Raw genomic sequence first — 20,896 nt, 5'->3', positions numbered from 1 at the left:
ACACAGTATTATACTACTGTACAGAGACACTGCAAAGAATAAGTGTTATGCCTTATTTCTGTTTGATATATGAACATACAACAACTTAACAAGAAAAATACACAAGAATATTGCAAGTTTGAATCATCCAAAAAGCCTTAAAAAGTAACAGACAGTAATTTGCATTTTATATAATACAGCCTGCTGGATATAAATTGAAGTAATAATTTGTGTAGAAGAAGTAACATATTTCATGATCCTGCTTCACACTGAATATCCATCATATCTTGTGCCTGGTAACTGTCTAATAGTAGAAAGTAAGTAACCACTAAACAAACAACACCACCTCCTTACTGAGGTAACAGATCCCAAATGTTTTCATAATCCTTCCTCATAGATGGCCCTCTACTGGCAAAATCTTTAATTAATACCAGACAAAACAGTTTCAGTTAACTTAGGTTCCACTCATTACCTTGGGCAACATAAATTTTGTCCTGTCTTTTATAACTTTAAGTGTAATACTTATTATGTTTTAGATAACACAGTATTGTCAGTTTTACCAAAACAGTGATGAAGAGTAGCACACATCAGTACCATAAACAGGCTATTCTCCACTGCCAATGTTGTTTTTATTGCTGAATATCATTTGAACAGTGATTTTCATAACCACAATTGGAGACAAAATAATTTACATTTAAACTTTGTTCACTCCCTGTGACAGGTTCACAGTGCTGTTTTGTACTATAGTGCTGAGGTCTTTCCCAGTCCACTTCCAGACAAAAACTTACAATTTGAGGAGCTCTTTAGGAAACTGTTTAAAAAAACTTAGTAAACATTTTGTAATTTAAAACCTAATTCAGCATGGAGGTATTGATTATTCCTTGAGTATTATCACAGCAGTCATGTAAATATTGAGAAATTGGTGCTAGATAAAGAGCAGCTATTTAGTATAATCAAGCAATAGGTAAGATTAACATAATAATAATTTTTATTATGTTTAAGCAAAAACAGGAACACAGCAGTTTAATGGTAGCTAATCATTTCCACATAATTATTGTTTAGCAGTAACATTTCTGTGATAGTGTATGCCATGGTGGGCTCCATTCCCCCAGAAGTTCTCATCTACAGAACACAGTGTATGAATCAGTAAATTAAACAGAGATGTTCATATACTTAAGAACAGAAAATCACTTAGGATTGTGTAACTGTCTGTAGAGTTGATAGAAGAATAAGATGAGTGAAAGATGTGTTGTATAAAGTGGTTTTGAATTAAATAATTATTTGGGTTATTCCACTTAGTACTAGCTAAAGTAAGAAGTATGTCACATATTAAAAATGCAGTTGAGGATTGTTGGAACAGGTGACACCTCTTAACAAAATTTTATACCAAAATTTCTAAAATAATCTACCTTTAATGACATTTATAAAACATAGCTATTTTAATATATGAAGCTGAGGATTACACTTGTCTGTACAATGGTAGTTTTCCACAGTATTAAGTTAAAAACACGTGTGGAACAACTGTTGTGATTTCATTAAAGGTGGACTGTTTCAAAAATTACATAATTTTACAGTACAGTGCAATATATACATTTATATAAATATAAGTAAATGGCAGAGGGAATTTGAGATTGTGCCACAAATTAGGGTTTCCTCCTGTTCAGTTGTATACAGAGTGTGGGAAGAATGACTGCTTAAATACTCCTGTGCATGCTGTAATTAGTCTAATCTTGTCTTTATAGTTCCTATAAGAGTGATTCATAGGAGGATGAAAAATATCTTTAGATTCTTCATTCAAAGCTGGTTCTTGAAACTTGGTAAGTAAACCTTCTCGGGAAAACTGAGTCTAGCTTCAAGTATGCCAATTTGGATTTTTCAACATTTTCTAACACACTCTCAATAAGCCAAACAAACATGTGGCCCTTCTCACTACCCACCTTTGTATTGACCACTATGCCCTATTAGTCCTATGTGATATAGGTTCTACACACTTGAGGAGTATTCTAAGGTTAGGATGCACAAGTGATTTGTAAGCAGTCTCCTTTGTACAATGACTGCATTTTCTAGTCTTCTACCAATGAACAGAAGTCTGATACCTGTCTTTCCTATGAGTGAACTTAGATATATCATTGTACTTCATAGCTCTATGAATTGTTGCATCCAGGTGCTTGAACAAGTTAACAGATTCCAGTGTGACTTTTTGGTGATGTAGTCACAAGGTACCAGTTTTCTACGTATTGTGAAGTGCACAGTTTTACATTTTTGAACTTTCAAAACAACACGCTAGTATTTGCACTATTTTGAAATCTTATCAAAACCCTGAGTACATTTGTGCAGTTTTGTCCAGATAAATATGAGAAAGGATCCCAACACATGTCCCTGGGTGTGACTTCTTTATCTTATTCAATGTTATCTTGAATGAATGTTTCACAGACTGATGTAATTTTCACAGTTTTGTATTATGTCAACAAAATACTGAAGCTTGTATTCGGATTCCATAAAATTTAGATTGTTTTTGGGCAGTACATATTATGAAGTGGTTTCATTGTACCAAAGCATATAGCAGATTAGGCTCTGATGGGTTATTTTATGCTACAGGATTCCACATGTTGAGTCTACACTTTACCACGTACATTTCACCATTTGTTAGTTGACTGACTTTTAACGGTACAGTTTTACCATACAACACAAATTGTACAAATGATGTTGGACAAGTCAAACTGAACATAGTCATATTTAGCATCAACAAAAAAGAAGTGGAAAATAAGTAGGTACATACTATTATAAACTAAGTTTATCAGTAACTGTTTAAGTAATATTCATTTACAGAACAGAAACTTTGCTTTATTAGAAATGCCTTAGTTTCATTTTAAACATTGGATATGTTTGTATTCTTTGGTATATCATTGTGTAGTATGACACCAATGATGTTAATTGCATTCCACTGACAAGGTGTTATCCTGGAATATATTTGGTATGTATATTGATTGCTCTCTGGTGCACTAGTTGCATGAATAGAGCAAAGAATGAAGAAGAACTGAGAAAAGTAGAAGAGCAAAGACAATTACTGGATTTAATAAAAAGAAGAAAGCAAAACTGAATTGAACATGCAGAATCTTATGGGCCATAACTCACACTTTTTTCCTCTGAAAAAATTACCTCCAAAATTCAGGTGTGTCTTATATTCAAAATTAATATAAAAATATCCAGTGTTTGAATTAAAATTCTCACCAGTCTTAAAAATGGCTACATATTTGATGCCACAGGAAACCTGTCTCTGTCTGGCAACAATGGATCCAACTGGCAGCAGCAGTGCATTGATGCAATGAACATGAGTTGCGGGGATTCAAGAGCTTGCTAACACTATTCCACTCCCACTTCATCATCACAAACCCAGAACATTGTCTAGCCTATAATGCATCACTGCAGTCTACAGTGCCAGTGAACTTGAAAAGTGATTTGTGTTATCAGTAGCAACACAATATTTTTGTAAGCAGCTAATTTTGTAATGGAAAAAATAAAGGGTCTTCATATGATACGGCCTATAAATTGAAAATAATAGCATAACAGCATTTCAGTCTTCCACCAGCAGAAAAAATCATTTGTGATTAGCAGGCTAGTAAAGAAGAACTGAGAAAAATGAGGAAGATCAAATGTGCAAATGGAGGACTGAATGCAAAATGGCCAAAACTAGAAGATAACATATTGAAATGGATTCAAGGACACCACAAAAATGGCATTGGAATTAATACAAAAATGATTAAAGTACATGCTCGTAAGCTAGTGCTACAGTGGAACTTGACAGACTGTAAGGGTCAAGTTGGTTGATGCTACAGGTTTATGAAGCATCATGGACTTAACATGCGAAACAAAACCAAAATATCTCAGAAAATGTCATAAGAGTACGAAAACAAAATATCTTTCCATCATTTTATTATTCAACATAAAAGCAGTGTGGAACTAAGCCAAATGGTGAATTTGGATGAGTCTCCTCTGACATTTGGTGTGCTGAGTAACAGAACTGTTGCAATGAAAGGTGCTAAAGCTGTAACTATAAAAACAAGTGGACTTGAGAAAAAATGCACTACACTGTTGTCTTTTCATGTTGTGCTGGCAGTACTAAACTTAATCTAGATAACAGCTGATCGCCTGAACTTGACCTGCAGGTAACGTATTCCCGCTACCCAGTTGACCTCCACTAATGACAAAGGTGCAGTTAGGTGTAATGCTAGTTTGGAAGCACGATTATGCACCCATTCAGTAACTCTGCTAGAATGATGCATGTATTGCCTGTTTCTGTTTCCCGATTAGATAGGAAGTCTTTTTTTTCTTTTTTTCTTTTTTTTTTTTTTTTTAATTCGCGTCCTCCTCTCTCGATGTCAAGGGGGTCACATGGCTCGAATTTGTGGCGAGGCATAGTGACTTGAGGCATTGGGAAGTTTGTGTGTGTACAACGGTTTTCTGGGATCATGCCCTTTCTTAGTGCAGAGCTCACTGAAGTCTTCCTGAATTGATTAGTTTGATGTGTGGGAAGCTAGTTGCGCATGATAGCTGATTTGTGGTCGCAGAATTAGTAAGCCCCCTCGTTGCTTGTTCGCCTAGTCTGAATTTTGGCTCTGAGAAACCCACTTCTTGTCTGAAAGCGTAAATTTTGTAACGTCTCTTAGCAAAACACATATTACATGTGGTTAAAAAAAAGGAGAAAAGAATAACTGAACTGGATGATTGTAATTGCATGGACAACGATTGTGTGAACTTTATGTAATAAAGAGAAAGCATTATTTGTCATGTTTTGTTCTTGTATAGAATTATGTACTGATTTTTTTTGAAAGATAATATCTGTGTCGGCGAGTACTGAAACCGCCACAGACGATACTCGTTAAATATCAAACAAAGATGAGAATATGTGATTAGTATAAATAGTAAAAACCTAACATTAATTTCGCTGTCATCTTCTTGGAGTTAAGTGAGTAAGAAGAGCCTGTGACGTTATATTGTACGTAACTGCTTCTTTTGTCAAGATTGAGAGAGGGACGCCATTAGACATTGATTTGTAAAGGTGTGTAATAACTTAATCTGTTTAAATGTTTTGAATAGAGTTACTTAGTGAAAACTTGTATTATGATTTGTAATAAGCTTGCCCAGTATTTTATCCCATCCCTTTAAGACATTTTCAGTTACTTAAATATTATTCGTGGTGCAGAGCTGCACTACGAACGAGCGAGCCGCTGCCGCAGCGCATTCAAACTGCATTAAATGAAATCAATCGTACCGCAAATAAGCGGGCAGGTAATAGTGAACTAAAATTGTTTATTTCAGCTTTCGGAATTGCAGAGCAGAGCAGCAGATTTTATGATGTGTTTTACAGGTTGACGCGGGCTGCTGATAATATATTATTAACAGTGCAAAAAGATAATTACCTTCATAACATAAAAGAAATCTTGCTGTGCGTAGTTCTGGTCTGGCCAACATTATAGTAAAAACATCTTTTTCTATGACAATAGTCTCATGTTCTCGTGTTAGTCGTGGTACTTATGGGTGTTTTACTGTTAACAAAAATCCACTGCAAAATTTTGATGTTGAACAATCATTGCGTACTGTAACATCAGTATTGATAACGAAGTAATTTTCATTAACCTTTTCAATAACTATAAAGTAAGGAAGATATGTTGAACTTTATGGCGAGTTACAGTAACGAAAAAATGTTCCTTTAATAGGAAGCCAGATCCAGAACAATAAGAACATAATATATTTTGTTTTGTTGAAAATTAATGATCCAAAGAAAGTCACAGCACAGCATCGCTAAAAGGTATTTCGGGGCTCTTTTCATAGCAACATATTTTATCTCATTTATTAGTTGTTATAGTAAGACAAAGCAAATAGCAGAGCCAGCGAAAATTTGCAAGTGGACGTGATTGTTCCGCCTGTATAAGAGTTCTCACTGCCCCGCCTGTCTCGTTCCCCTTACCTTTGTAAATCGGAGGGGAGCAGAGTTAGGTTGCAAATTTCTGGATGTTTAGGTTTCTTAGTTCATGCTTGGCAATACTTCTGGAATTATCTTTGGATTCTACCACATTCTGTGATAGCCGAAGTGATGAGCGCTGTAACTGCAGCAATGCTAAGCGTGGTGTTGTGGCCCGGATCTAGACGCTACTTAGCCTATCCCTGAGTCACAAACGCCTTTGGGAGTCTTGGATCGTAGTGCCTTTACAACTGTGCTTCTAGACGCCACGCCGGCCTGCACCATCTTTACCGAGGAGGTCGCCGCTAGCTAATTTACGTAATTGTAAAGTATTATCTGTTTCCCGCAACTGGCGTTTCCTCATTCTAAAGCTCTAAGCGGTCAGTGGAGGTCGGCGCTCGCTAACTTACGTAATTTTAATCTAGTTACTCTTCCATACAACTGCTGTTTTTTCTCATTCTAAGCAGCCAGTCATTCTACGCCAGTTTGGAACCCCTTGTTTTAACAGTGTAATATATTTTTAAACTCGGCCAAGTTTATTTTAATTAGTATGGGGGGCTACTCCTGTTGTAAATTGCTCATTCTTTTGGTTTAGCAGTTTGTTTTATGTGGAAACTCCTCCCCTCTTCAGTTAATGTCGGGGCTGTAACGGCACTGGCTTTCGGCATCTCGAGCTAGTGAGCTAGTAGTTACTTAATGTGGGTGAACTAGTAGTTACTTAATGTGGCAGTCCCCATACCCCCTTTCTTTTAATGTTGGGGCTGTAGCGGCATTGGGTTTGGGAACCACGCGTTCGGTTTGGCCACAGTTGACTGTATTTCGTAGGCGCGGTTCCTGGAACGAGAGGAAAAGAAAAGGTCGCAGCGCTAGCTTTTCTACTCATTTTTGACATTCTAATGAATGACAAGAGCCTTTGTATCAGATGGAGTTGTCGACATTAAAGCAAAAAAAGGTTAAATTCGTTTTAAGAATGTAAGCCTAAGCTTCCACGGCCGCTGTCATTGTCAATAAATTTCTTCAGGGTGTGTAACCGCATTGTCAGTATGTAAGTTTCTCCGACACTGTTGCATACGGCGGCCGGCCGGAGTGGCCGTGCAGTTCTAGGCGCTACAGTCTGGAGCCGGGCGACCGCTACGGTCGCAGGTTCGAATCTTGCCTCGGGCATGGATGTGTGTGATGTCCTTAGGTTAGTTAGGTTTAATTGGTTCTAAGTTATAGGCGACTGATGACCTCAGAAGTTAAGTCGCATAGTGCTCAGAGCCATTTGTTGCATACGGCCGTCCTCCGCGTGTTTTACTGATTGCTGAATGAGAAAAACTTAAGTTCTTCCACACTGGCGCAAGAACGTAGAAATTTATAATTACATGTTCGTGTTGTACAACGGAGAAATTAATAATTTTGTACTGAAAGTTTTTCTTCTTTATTTATTGTACATTAACTTATTTTTACAAGATCTGGAAAAAGGGATTACTCCAATATATATTCGAAGTGTTGACGTCCAAAATCGATACATCTATTATTACTTTTTGTAGAATATTTCTGACAACGAAATAGCACTTCCCCGCCAGTAGCGCTGCAAACTTTTGCAATAGTTCCAATCCAGCGACCATTGTTACAGCGATCTAATTCCTCCAGTGCTTATCGTGAACGATGTGCTGGGCAAGCATCATGCTGGAATCACATAATTCGACGTTATTGAAGGCAAAGGTGGTAATTTATCGTCCAGTAATTTTGTAAAAGTTTGTCCAACCAAACTGCCGCCAAAACAATAAGGATGAACAGCATTTTAATCAGTTACTTCGCACCAGGTATTAACTGACGGAACAAAAATAATGATGTCAATTTCACGCGGCCAACACAAATTTACCAAGTTCAAGTAACGCATGTTGTACTTGGTCAGTCAGTACAGGGACCGTTGATGCTGGTAATGGATGACGCTGGAGTTGTCGTCCGATGATGTCCCATACGTGCTCGACTAGAGACATGTGGTGATCGAGCAGGCCAAGGCGACGTGTCGAGACCCTGTAGAGCATGCTGGGTTTCAACAGCGGTATGTGTGCTGCCTTTATCTTGGAAAATCCTCTGCATTCTCTGCAATGCTGTTCATGAATGGCAGCAACAAGTCGAATCACCAAAATTGACGAACAAATTTGCAGTCAGGGTGTGTACTACAACCACGAGAGTGCCCCTGCTGTCATACGAAATCGCACCCCGAATCATAACACGAGGTGTAGGTCGAGTGTGTCTGGCACGCAGACAGATTGTTTGCAGGCCCTCAACTGGCCTCCTTCTAACCAACACACGGCCACCATTGCCACCGAGGCAGAGCCAGCTTTCATCAGGAAACACAGCAGACCTCCACCCTGCCATCCAATGAACTCTCGATCGGCACGACAAAAATCGGAAATGATGATGGTTTGGGGTAAGTGTAGTGCACGCTACAGGGCGTCTAGGTCGGAGCTGTCCTTGATGTAACCGATTTGTGGCAGTTCGTTGTGTCACAATGGTGCCAACTGCTGCTCAAAATGGTGCTGCAGATGCAGTACGATGCGCTCGAGTCATGCGCCAAGAACGATGGTCTTCCCTCTCGGCAGTGCCACGTGGTCGCCCGGAGCGCGGTCTTCTTACGACTGTACATTCTCGTGACCATCGGTGCCGGAAATAGTGTACATTGGCTACATTCCTACCAAGTCTTTCTGCAGTACTGCAGGAGAAACATCTAGCTTCTCGTAGCCCTATTCCACGATCTCGTTCAAACTCAGTGAGGTGCTGATAATGGCGTCTTTGTCGCCTTAAAGCCATTCTTGACTAACACCAGCTCACCATGTCCAGTCTCAAAGGTAACCAACGCTTACGAACGTTACAGCGCATATTTAAAGCAGACGTGAGTTTCATCTTTATAGTGGCGCTACCAGCGCCGCTCTTATGCGACTGGTGCGAAATTTGAATAGAAATCATCTTTCAGATGCAGAAACACGCCAACTGCTTTCGTTTGTATCGTACAACTCCTTCTTCATTTTACGATTTTCTTTCCGTCAATGTATTTTGATAAAATCTAAACTTACATTTTTATTTGAAAAATTAATCTAGAAACAATCTAGTTGGTTGGTTGTTTGGGGGAAGAGACCAAACTACGAGGTCATCGGTCTCATTGGTTTAGGGAAGGACGGAGAAGGAAGTCGACAGTGCCCTTTCAAACAATCTAGCTCGCTTTTCATTTACATTTGGTGACCGGTTTCGGTAAAACTTCTTGATATAAAAAAAAAAAGTCTATGGTGAGGTGGCAGTGTTGGCAACAATGTTGCAGCCTGACCATGGACATTGTGACCTGAACACAGCTTAACGTAACCGCTCAAAGTATGAACAAAAGCTACTTAGAATGTTTCAATGTTTTGATAACCATTCACTGTAAGTTCATAGATATCTATACATATTATAAATTAAAGTTCCCCAATGCGTTTTTCTGTCTGCAGGCAGAGGCTACTCTCAGGATCTTCTGTAGGGGTTTTGGTACAGTTTTCTGACTGATTCAGGAATTGTAATGAAGTAATCCGGCTGTAAATACACTACTGGCCATTAAAATTTCTACACCAAGAATAAATGCAGATGATAAACAGGTATTCATTGGACAAATATATTATACTAGAACTGACATGTGATTACATTTTCACGCAGTTTGGGTGCATAGATCCTGGGAAATCAGTACCCAGAACAACTGCCTCTGGCCGTAATAACGGCCTTGATACGCCTGGGCATTGACTCGAACAGAACTTGGATGGCGTGTACAGGTACAGCTGCCCATGCAGCTTCAACACACGATACCGCAGCTCATCAAGAGTAGTGACTGGCGTATTGTGACGAGCCAGTTGCATTGACCAGACGTTTTCAACTGGTGAGAGATCTAGAGAATGTGCTGGCCAGGGCAGCAGTCGAACATTTTCTGTATCCAGAAAGGCCCGTACAGGACCTGCAACATACGGTCGTGCATTATCCTGCTGAAATGTAGGGTTTCGCAGGGATCGAATGAAGGGTAGAGCCACGGGTCGTAACACATCTGAAATGTAACGTCCACTGTTCAAAGTGCCGTCAATGCGAACAAGAGGTGACCGAGACATGTAACCAATGGCACCCCATACCATCACTCCGGGTGATGCGCCAGTATGGCGATGACGTATAGACGATTCCAATGTGCGTTCACCGCGATGTCGCCAAACACGGATGCGACCATCACGATACTGCAATCAGAACCTGGATTCATCCGAAAAAATGACGTTTTGCCATTCGTGCACCCAGGTTCGTCGTTGAGTACACCATCGCAGGCCCTGCTGTCTGTGATGCAGCGTCAAGGGTAACCGCAGCCATGGTCTCCGAACTGGTAGTCCATGCTGCTGCAAACGTCGTCGAACTGTTCATGCAGATGGCTGTTGTCTTGCAAACGTCCCCATCTGTTGACTCAGGGATCGAGACGTGGCTGCACGATCCGTTACAGCCATGCAGATAAGATGCCTGTCATCTCTCGACATATAATAACATAATAACAATATTGGGAACTAAATTAACGAACCATAAATGATGTAGGCCACACAGTTGGGATTTGGTTAGAATAATGTTTATTCGGAAAGCAAGCTAATAACGAAAGCGGTCGCATTTAGAGTTACTGTTACACTCGAGCGCATATCCATTTGACACAGATCATTCACAGTCCCATCGCGAAATACAAGTTGTCTACGCGAAAAGTTAGAGAGTTCGCACCAGGCGCGCAGCTGATCACCGCTCAGAGATCCCGCGATACCACACAACGCGAAATTTTCTACGTCATTTCACTTGCTAGCTGCCTAAAGACCGACTGTCTGCTTTCGCGTCTCAATCCGAACTCCACCCTCTGGCGTCTACAGCCGAACTGTCCGTTTTCGCGTGTGCTCCAACACTCCCTCTGCCCGTCCCCGGCCGCGTTTCCCGCCCGCCGAATATCCTCGCTCAACTGACAAGGCCAGTTCCCTTTTCTGAAGCCGTCCATCTGATTGGCTACAGCTTATTCTACATTATTTTATATTTTAATATACACTCCTGGAAATTGAAATAAGAACACCGTGAATTCATTGTCCCAGGAAGGGGAAACTTTATTGACACATTCCTGGGGTCAGATACATCTCAGGATCACACTGACAGAACCACAGGCACATAGACACAGGCAACAGAGCATGCACAATGTCGGCACTAGTACAGTGTATATCCACCTTTCGCAGCAATGCAGGCTGCTATTCTCCCATGGAGACGATCGTAGAGATGCTGGATGTAGTCCTGTGGAACGGCTTGCCATGCCATTTCCACCTGGCGCCTCAGTTGGACCAGCGTTCGTGCTGGACGTGCAGACCGCGTGAGACGACGCTTCATCCAGTCCCAAACATGCTCAATGGGGGACAGATCCGGAGATCTTGCTGGCCAGGGTAGTTGACTTACACCTTCTAGAGCACGTTGGGTGGCACGGGATACATGCGGACGTGCATTGTCCTGTTGGAACAGCAAGTTCCCTTGCCGGTCTAGGAATGGTAGAACGATGGGTTCGATGACGGTTTGGATGTACCGTGCACTATTCAGTGTCCCTTCGACGATCACCAGTGGTGTACGGCCAGTGTAGGAGATCGCTCCCCACACCATGATGCCGGGTGTTGGCCCTGTGTGCCTCGGTCGTATGCAGTCCTGATTGTGGCGCTCACCTGCACGGCGCCAAACACGCATACGACCATCATTGGCACCAAGGCAGAAGCGACTCTCATCGCTGAAGACGACACGTCTCCATTCGTCCCTCCATTCACGCCTGTCGCGACACCACTGGAGGCGGGCTGCACGATGTTGGGGCGTGAGCGGAAGACGGCCTAACGGTGTGCGGGACCGTAGCCCAGCTTCATGGAGACGGTTGCGAATGGTCCTCGCCGATACCCCAGGAGCAACAGTGTCCCTAATTTGCTGCGAAGTGGCGGTGCGGTCCCCTACGGCACTGCGTAGGATCCTACGGTCTAGGCGTGCATCCGTGCGTCGCTGCGGTCCGGTCCCAGCTCGACGGGCACGTGCACCTTCCGCCGACCACTGGCGACAACATCGATGTACTGTGGAGACCTCACGCCCCACGTGTTGAGCAATTCGGCGGTACGTCCACCCGGCCTCCCGCAAGCCCACTATACGCCCTCGCTCAAAGTCCGTCAACTGAACATACGGTTCACGTCCACGCTGTCGCGGCATGCTACCAGTGTTAAAGACTGCGATGGAGCTCCGTATGCCACGGCAAACTGGCTGACACTGACGGCGGCGGTGCACAAATGCTGCGCAGCTAGCGCCATTCGACGGCCAACACCGCGGTTCCTGGTGTGTCCGCTGTGCCGTGCGTGTGATCATTGCTTGTACAGCCCTCTCGCAGTGTCCGGAGCAAGTATGGTGGGTCTGACACACCGGTGTCAATGTGTTCTTTTTTCCATTTCCAGGAGTGTATTTAAATAATCAAAGCTTGACCACTTTCACACTCTAAATAAAGTAACAATAATATCCATTACATAATAAATGTTAAATTCTTTTATATAAAACCAATACAGTTTCCTCCTTAACTTTGAATTTCACGGCCAGTAGCCTTGCACCAATGTGCTTCCTGATAAATAAATACAGAATAAAAGTAACTATTATGCACTAAATTTTACAACAAATATTCGCCGGACGTGGTGGCCGAGCGGTTCTAGGCGCTACAGTCTGGAACTGCGCGACCGCTACGGTCGCAGGTTCGAATCCTGCGTCGGGCATGGATGCGTATGATGTCCTTAGGTTAGTTAGGTTTAAGAAGTTCTAAGTTCTAGGGGACTGATGACCTCAGAAGTTAAGTCCTATAGTGCTCAGAGCCATTTGAACCATTTGAACAAATATTCTATTACCTAATGATTCAATAAGGTGTCATGCTGTCATCGCTCAATGTATTTTGTGTGGAGGAAATGATGATCTGATGCTTAACTGAAAATATTAATAATTTAAATTTGCTGTATCTTTTAAACAAATAAAGTTACAAAGTTGATATTTACAACATTTGTCATTTTAATGATGTGATACTATATGAAATGTCGATCGTTAAGATCGACCAAAGCGTTCATATTTTAGCATTCAGGTCTTTGTTATAAAACTTGTTAATTTCACTTTAACAGTAAATCCTAAACTATTGTAGGTATGATCAATATTCAAGTTTTATTTGGATCACCATGAAATTTTATGGAAGATGGCAGACTAAAATTACTGTGGCTTCATTCCCTTCACTACTACAGAATTAAATAGGTTTCATAAATGTTTCCCCTTATTGTCGATCTAAGGTCCGCCATATGTAACACTGCTACGTCTCCTTGGCCACAAAAGCCTTCTGCTGGGTTTCCCTACGATGTAGGTTCTCGTCTGTCTCACTCACGCACTACAGCGCTTAGGCGTCAATAGACAATAGACGCCTGTGAGTTTCTCCATCTCGTGGTGAATCTGCGCCCTTAGTGGCATCCGGTCCTGGACCTCAGGATTCGTTTCACAATTCCTGTAGGCTGACTCTTTCGGCCATATATTTAAATGAGAGCGCAATGCTGGTTAACTCACAAGTGAAGGTGGCACAACAATCATTAAGAGTGTAATCCCTGCACAGCACAGCCCATTTTCCCAATTGCTGTCATCATGTGAGCAGACAATATGAAGTGTTGTCACCAAGGACAGCGCTGAACAATGTGGGTTCTTTGGAAGGAGAGGGTAAACACTATGGATATACACATTTGATTGCTGGCAATGTGTGGAGAGTGTACACTGCCACGAAAGACTGTTCTTGCAACACGACAACGTTCTTTTCCTTACGAGTCGGAAGAACACGGCTGCCATCTAGAAAAGGGGGTTCCAGGAACTGACCCACTCACCGTATTCTCCTGACATGACCTCTTTAACATCTGCAAGCCTTCCTCGAACCATTTGTCTGGAGTCTGTCCCAGCCACTGCCGGATAGCTGCTTCCAGTTCCTGGAATCTGTGAAATATGTCCACACGGTGGCTTCTTCGTACCTCTTATTGGGTGGTAAGCAGAGGGTGCCAAGTCAGGAGAAAACGTTGAGTGTGGCAGTACATGCCACTCCATTTCAGCAATGGCAACCGTGGTTTTCGGCCTGGTATGAGGACAAGGGTTGTCATGTTGCAAGGGCCCTTTCGTGACGGTGCATTCTCTCCACACACCGCCACCAATCGTATCTGCATATCCGCACTGTTTACACACTGGCCGGCCGGAGTGACCGAGCGGTTCTAGGCGCTTCAGTCTGGAACCGCGCGACCGCTACGGTCGCAGGTTCGAATCCTGCCTCGGGCATGGATGTGTGTGATGTCCTTAGGTTAGTTAGGTTTAAGTAGTTCTAAGTTCTAGGGGACTGATGACCATAGATGTTAAGTCCCATAGTGTTCAGAGTCATTTGAACCATTTTGTTTACACACTCATTACAAAGACGCCACGTTGTCTAGCGCCGTCCTTGATGACCACATACCATATTGTCTGCGTCATGTTACGGTCCGTGCGCCTTCCCACGTCGGACGTTCGAGTCCTCCCTCGGGCATAGGTGTGTGTGTTGTCCATAGCGTAAGTTAGTTTAAGTTAGATTAAGTAGTGTGTAGGCTTAGGGACCGATGATCTCAGCAGTTTGGTCCTATAAGACCTTATTTTTTTCCATCTTGTTTATGTACACAATGACAGCAGTTGGGTACATGGAATGTATTGTGCAGGCATTACACATGTAATGATTCTCCTGCCACCCATGACTAGACCAAAGTACTACGTACTTGCAACTGAAATGATGAGTCAAATGGCACATCGTGAATAATGGATGAAAATAAAGAGCAAGTCAATCTGTTACGCTCTTCACATCTTCCCAGTGTTCTTGTACTGAACTGAAGCCTGTCATTTTGTTTACCTACGTCTGATTCCATTTCATGTCCTACAAAACGTTATTCGTATGAATTGGCCGACTCGAAATGTGTCTAATTGATAATGTAGTAGAATTGACTTCTACCAAAACTACGGTTCGTTAGTTTTGGTGCAGTACATAAATTACGTAGTAAATGGTACGATTACCAGTAGTGTTGGTAGCATTGGTAGAGAAAGAAACATAAATGAATGTATGAGATAGAAACTGGGAGCCGACGAGTTCTCTTTGTTGTTTCTTTCTTTGTTTTTTGTTTTGCACATAATTTGAACCACTTTTCGTTCAGTCTTTCTCCAGTGTGTATTTTATATCCTTCCAAAAATATAAATTACATTTTATAAATAAGAAAAATTATTTGATCGCTTAACTTCTGCGCTTTTATGTAACCAAAGCAATAACTTTTGATTTAAGTACAGTTTACACACACAAACAAAAAAACTATATAATTATTGTTGTTGTTTTGTACTCCATGGAACGTTCATCATGACCAGAGGAAAGAGTTTCCTGTTATTATTGATAAATGCGAAAGTTGTTTACGAATAACTGAAACATGTTTTACATAAGCTCAACGAAGTATTGAAGCGATGTTTAACATGCTTTTGTTTTGCAATTTTTTATTATTTTTTTTTTTGAAGAAGCTGCGTTTTCTAGCGCCACGCAATAAATCTAGATATCTTTTTTTATTTTTGGTAAGACACGCCCCCGTTTCACGTTACAAATGAACAATTTTCACATAAAACCTGAATTAATCATGATAATTTCAGTCTTGCTATAAATATTGATTATTTTTAAGTAACAGATAGGAGAATAATTATGTAGGGCAAATCAGGTCCATAGGTTACGTGGCGCTTTATACACTGATCAGACAGAACTTTACGACCACCGCCCTACTTACGACATAAACCCGTCCAGTCTATACCAGCGTCACCTGGCGAGGAATGACTGTCAGTCAGACACACGCACGGTGCATTCAGTGTCAGTGAGCGTGCTGTCCGAGTGTAGAATGGGGAAGGCGCACGATCTATCAGTTTGACCGAGGGCTGATTGTGATGGCCTGGAGGCTCGGCACGAGGTTTCGGAAACTGGTCGACTTGTCGGGTGCTCACGGTCGTGAGTGTCTTCAATACGTGGCGAAACCAAGGTGAAACCACGTCCAGTTGGGCGACCACCTCTCGTTTCAGATGTCGGATGTCGTAGGCTAGGCAGACTGGTGAAACAGGACAGGCGGTGAAATGTGGCGGAAGTAACATCAGACTTAAATGCTGGGCAGAGTACTAGTGTGTCTGAACACACAGTGCACCAAACACTCCTAAGGATAGATCTCCGCGCCGGCCGGAGTGGACGAGCGGTTCTAGGCGCTACAGTCTGGAACCGCGCGACCGCTACGGTCGCAGGTTCGAATCCTGCCTCGGGCATGGATGTGTGTGATGTCCTTAGGTTAGTTAGGTTTAAGTAGTTCTAAGTTCTAGGGGACTGATGACCTTAGCAGTTAAGTCGCATAGTTCTCAGAGCCATTTGAACCTAACAGCAGTGATATTTTTCAGAAAAATAATGCGCCATATGACAAAGCCAGGAGTGTGCTTAGGTGGTTCGAGGAATACAGTGGCAAGTCCTGTGTTGCCCACTTCCTCCAGCGACCTACCAAGGACACATGCCACGACGCATCACCGCTGTTGTCTGTGCCAAAGTTCAAATGTGTGTGAAATCTTATGGGACTTAACTGCTAAGGTCATCAGTCCCTGAGCTTACACATTACTTAACCTAAATTATCCTAAGGACAAACACACACACCCATGTCCGAGGGAGGACTCGAACCTCTGTGCCAAAGGTTGATGTACTGGATATTAGGTAGGTGGTCATAATGTTCTGGATGATCAGTGTATATCCTCTCTCAGTTCCTAGACGGTTCACTGCTTCCGATTTTTGGGGGAATTTATGGTAGTAAGACACTGATCACATACGCAAACAAAGCGATCGAAATGTGGTAACGCCTGATAGACATGCAACACACCTAACTTACAGGTAACGCAGTTGTCATAAAATATTAAACTTTTTTCGTTTTGTGAATTGTACAGTTTTACTTTTCTGAACATTGAGTATAAAATGTTATCGCCTGACGCGTTGTGGAGCCTTAGCGACTTCGGCTGTTAGCCGCCAATATTGGGATTCGTCGGGCTGCTGTTTGTCCGACGACGGGTACTGTGCCGCTAGATCGGGATAAGAGGGGCTGTGAAGGACAAAGACTGTAATCAGAGGCTTGGCAGATAAGCCTGTCTTCATTGAGTAAGCCGCACAGCAGATCCGGGGCAAACAGCAACTGGGCTGCTATGCTGTTATGCCGCCGGCAGCTCCCGTCTTGTTTACCGGAGTCACCTGTTGCTGTGCTTCTAGCGGCGTCGCCAAGTGGAATTTGCCCCCAGACTGTAGCACTGTTTCTCAAGGCGGCGCCAATACAGACTGAAGGTTTCTTGCTCCTATCATCCTCCAGGGTCTGGTTTACAGCTTACGCTAGAGAACTTTCCGCTCCCCCCCCCCCCCCCCACCACCTCCATACCTCCTCCCTTCCCTCCACATAACCGCTCGCCCGTCCTCTACCCCCTCTTTTACCATAGAACGCTGGTTTTACTTGTGATACTTCCTAGGTCAGAAAGGATAATTCTCACTTTCCTAAGGTTTTGCTCGTCCTATGGGCCCAATTTGGCAAATAATGTTTATTTAAAATTTGTGGCCCGATGTCCTTTTGTCACTACAGTCGTCAGTAGCTTAAGGAAGGGAAGCCGTGTGCTTCGTCTGTCTGTAAATCGTGTACACTTGGTTCTGTGCCTCATAGTATTGTAACTCTTTGTGTATGGTATTTGGTGAGACGAAGATTAGGGACCAGCGCAGCGTTTGCCTAAGCGAACATGAGGAACCGTTTGTGGGGATTTTTCGGTCTCGGAGCCTTATTTTATGCTCATGTTCAACATTTTTTCTGCAGAAAATGATTTTTTTAACACAAATCTTTATTAACAAACGAAAGTACGTATCTTAAATACTATGTAAATAACTTTCGGCCAGTAAATTGATGAGGCTATGCAGCACAAAGTGGTGGCGAAAATAACTCTGCGCGGACTGCGCACGTAAACGCTTCGTACGATTGAGGGTGAAGTATAGGTCTGCAGTGAAAAGTAAACATGTATACATTATCAAATTAAATTCCTTATGGCGTGAACTTCGAAATTCAAATTTCCTGAAGCAAATTTCAAAATGGTGGCCACTTGAAAACGTAGGTACTGGAACTCGATCTATTTTGTTGTCTTCAAATTCAAATAAAAACGGAACGTTACGGAAAATGCGTCGTTGTTTGAGGTTCACGCCAAAGTTACAAGTGCCTATTTTATTAAATCCGAAACGACGTCCAATTTTACCGGCTAGTTTTTGTTAGTCATGCGAGCCAATTTAAAAAAGAAAGGTTGTCTCGAGAAATGCATATTTAAAGTTTTGAGTTCGTGGTGGTGATAACGACTCCCATGACTTCCATGTTATTCAGAACATCCTTGGATCCGTCCTTGAAAAATGACGCAAGCCCGATTATTAGCAACTGGGATGACTTTTACTCTCGACAACAGCTGTTTCAGAGCGTAAGTCCAAATTAACGAATTCAGTGCTTCATTATTGTTCTACCTGTAGATTTGAAGGCATCTCTCCAACAAATTGTTGTCAGTCATATGTTTGTATACATCAGCAGTAGCTTTAGTAACTTCATTCCTCAGTGGTGGCTTTTGATCCAGTGTCCCGTTCATCTCAGCTTTTCTTCGCTTTATGCCAACTTTCAGGACTAATCGTACTGCGGATTGCATTCAATGAAATCCCTATGATAAAGTGTCTCCAAAACCGCTTTTTTCATCTCATTTTGTCGAAAGCATATACTCGAGACATCTTGTTGGCAAGTACAACTATTTTCTTCGACCTTGAATGTTATAAAAGCTTTACAGAGAAACATATATCCGTCGGAGTCGCAAAGGCCCACACACTGAGAGCGGCTAGAGTGGGTGTGTGTACGCTGCCATTGAAATGTCATTTTCAGGTTTAAAGAAAGATTTCCCGACAAAATCCTTCTGATCACATATTTTGAAGACTATAAGTAGTCAAAATATGCAGAAAACGATTTTTTGCAAACTCAAGCTCCTTAAAAAGAAACCGAGCGAGGTGGCGCAGTGGTTAGCACACTGGACTCGCGTTCTGGAGAACAACGGTTCGAACCCGCGTCCGGCCATCCTGGTTTAGGTTTTCGGTGATTTCCCTAAATCGCTTCAGGCAAATACCGGGATAGTTCCTTTGAAATGGCACAGCCGATGTCCTTCCCCGCCCACCCCTAATACAATGGGATCGATGACCTCGTGGTTTCATCCCTTACCCAAAATCAACCAACAAACCAACTTAAAAAGAACAGTTAGGCTCGCCGATGTACCAGACCAACTGTCGTTATGTTAGTCTGCCCCGTATATTCACTGTGGGTATGGCTGTCCTCCGTGTCTTACAAGGCGCGTTAAGCTATAAGGACAGGTCATCAGAAAGGACAGCTAAGGTAATAAAAAAGTACAGCTGTAAGGAATAAACTTCTCTGAGAAAAGATTTTATACAACATCTGCACTTAGTTGGTTTGAAAATGCACTGTAGTCCGATATAGTTACTTGACAGCTGACGCCTGTCACTTACGGCTACTGCTCAGTTACAGGCGACACACAAACACGGCGGGTCACGTCACGAATGCTGTTAATGTGATAACAGGGAGCAATGTTGGAAGTGGCTGCCAGAAGGTATGGCTGAAATGGGAGGTGCTCCGTCGACAGCTGATTTTAAGAGAGCAACGATTGGACTGCAGTAGATGACGTGTTTTGTAGCCCCGAATTTAAACTCATGTCCTAACCTAACCACAACCTCGTGATCTGCAAAGTATCTGAGAAAACGGCGGGCAACAATCTGTGGCAGAACTAAATTAAATATCGCTTTGTTCACGGCTTTTAAGGCTAACCACTGCTAGCATACTCAAGGCAGAGAAGTTTCATAATATGTTTGTTTGCACAGCAATCTTCTGCAGCAAAATGTCAGGTACGGTAGCAAAAGCAAACTGTAATTTCTCGCTGTCACTGACTACCTGAAACTATCCACACATTGGCTACATGGGATGCCGCGTTACCAATCGATGAACAGTCCTTGGCAATTGGCTGCAGATTATAGGAGACACAAGCATACTCAAAACAAAAAAGAATGGTAAGAAGAAAAAGACAACAAATACAAAAGACAATACGATGATGAAAATGACACAGCAAAGTGTTAGAAATAAATATATATTTATATACAGGGTGGTCCATTGATCGTGACCGGGTTAAATATCTCACGAAATAAGAGTCAAACGAAAAAACTACAAAGAACGAAACTTGGCTAGCTTGAAGGGGGAAACCAGATGGTGCTATCGTGATCCATCGACAACGCCTGACAACACGCGTCAGCGCATTGTCAATGCATGTGCGAACATTACGGAAGGCGAACTACTCGCTGTTGAGAGGCTTGTCGTTACACGTATTGCCAAATGCATTGAGGTTGACGGACATCATTTTGAGTATTTATTGCACTAATGTGGTATTTACAGGTAATCACGCTGTAACAGCATGCGTTCTCAGAAATGATAAGTTCACAAAGGTACGTGTATCACATTGGAACAGCCGAAATAAAATGTTCAAACGTACCTACGTTCTGTATTTTAATTTAGAAAACCTACCGGTTACCAACTGTTTGTCTGAAATTGTGAGCCATATGTTTGTGGCTATTACAGCGCCATCTATCACAAAGCGAAAAAAGTGGTCCAACTAAAACATTCATATTTCTTTACGTACTAAACGAATATGTAATTAAAAATGGGGGTTCCTATTTAAAAAAACCCAGTTGATATCCGTTTGACCTACAGCAGCGCCATCTAGCGGGCCAACCATAGTGCCTTCTGGTTTTCC

Source organism: Schistocerca cancellata, chromosome 2 (genome assembly GCF_023864275.1).
Source record: "Schistocerca cancellata isolate TAMUIC-IGC-003103 chromosome 2, iqSchCanc2.1, whole genome shotgun sequence".
Taxonomy (NCBI): domain Eukaryota; kingdom Metazoa; phylum Arthropoda; class Insecta; order Orthoptera; family Acrididae; genus Schistocerca; species Schistocerca cancellata.
Note: the sequence above shows the minus strand (reverse complement) of the source record.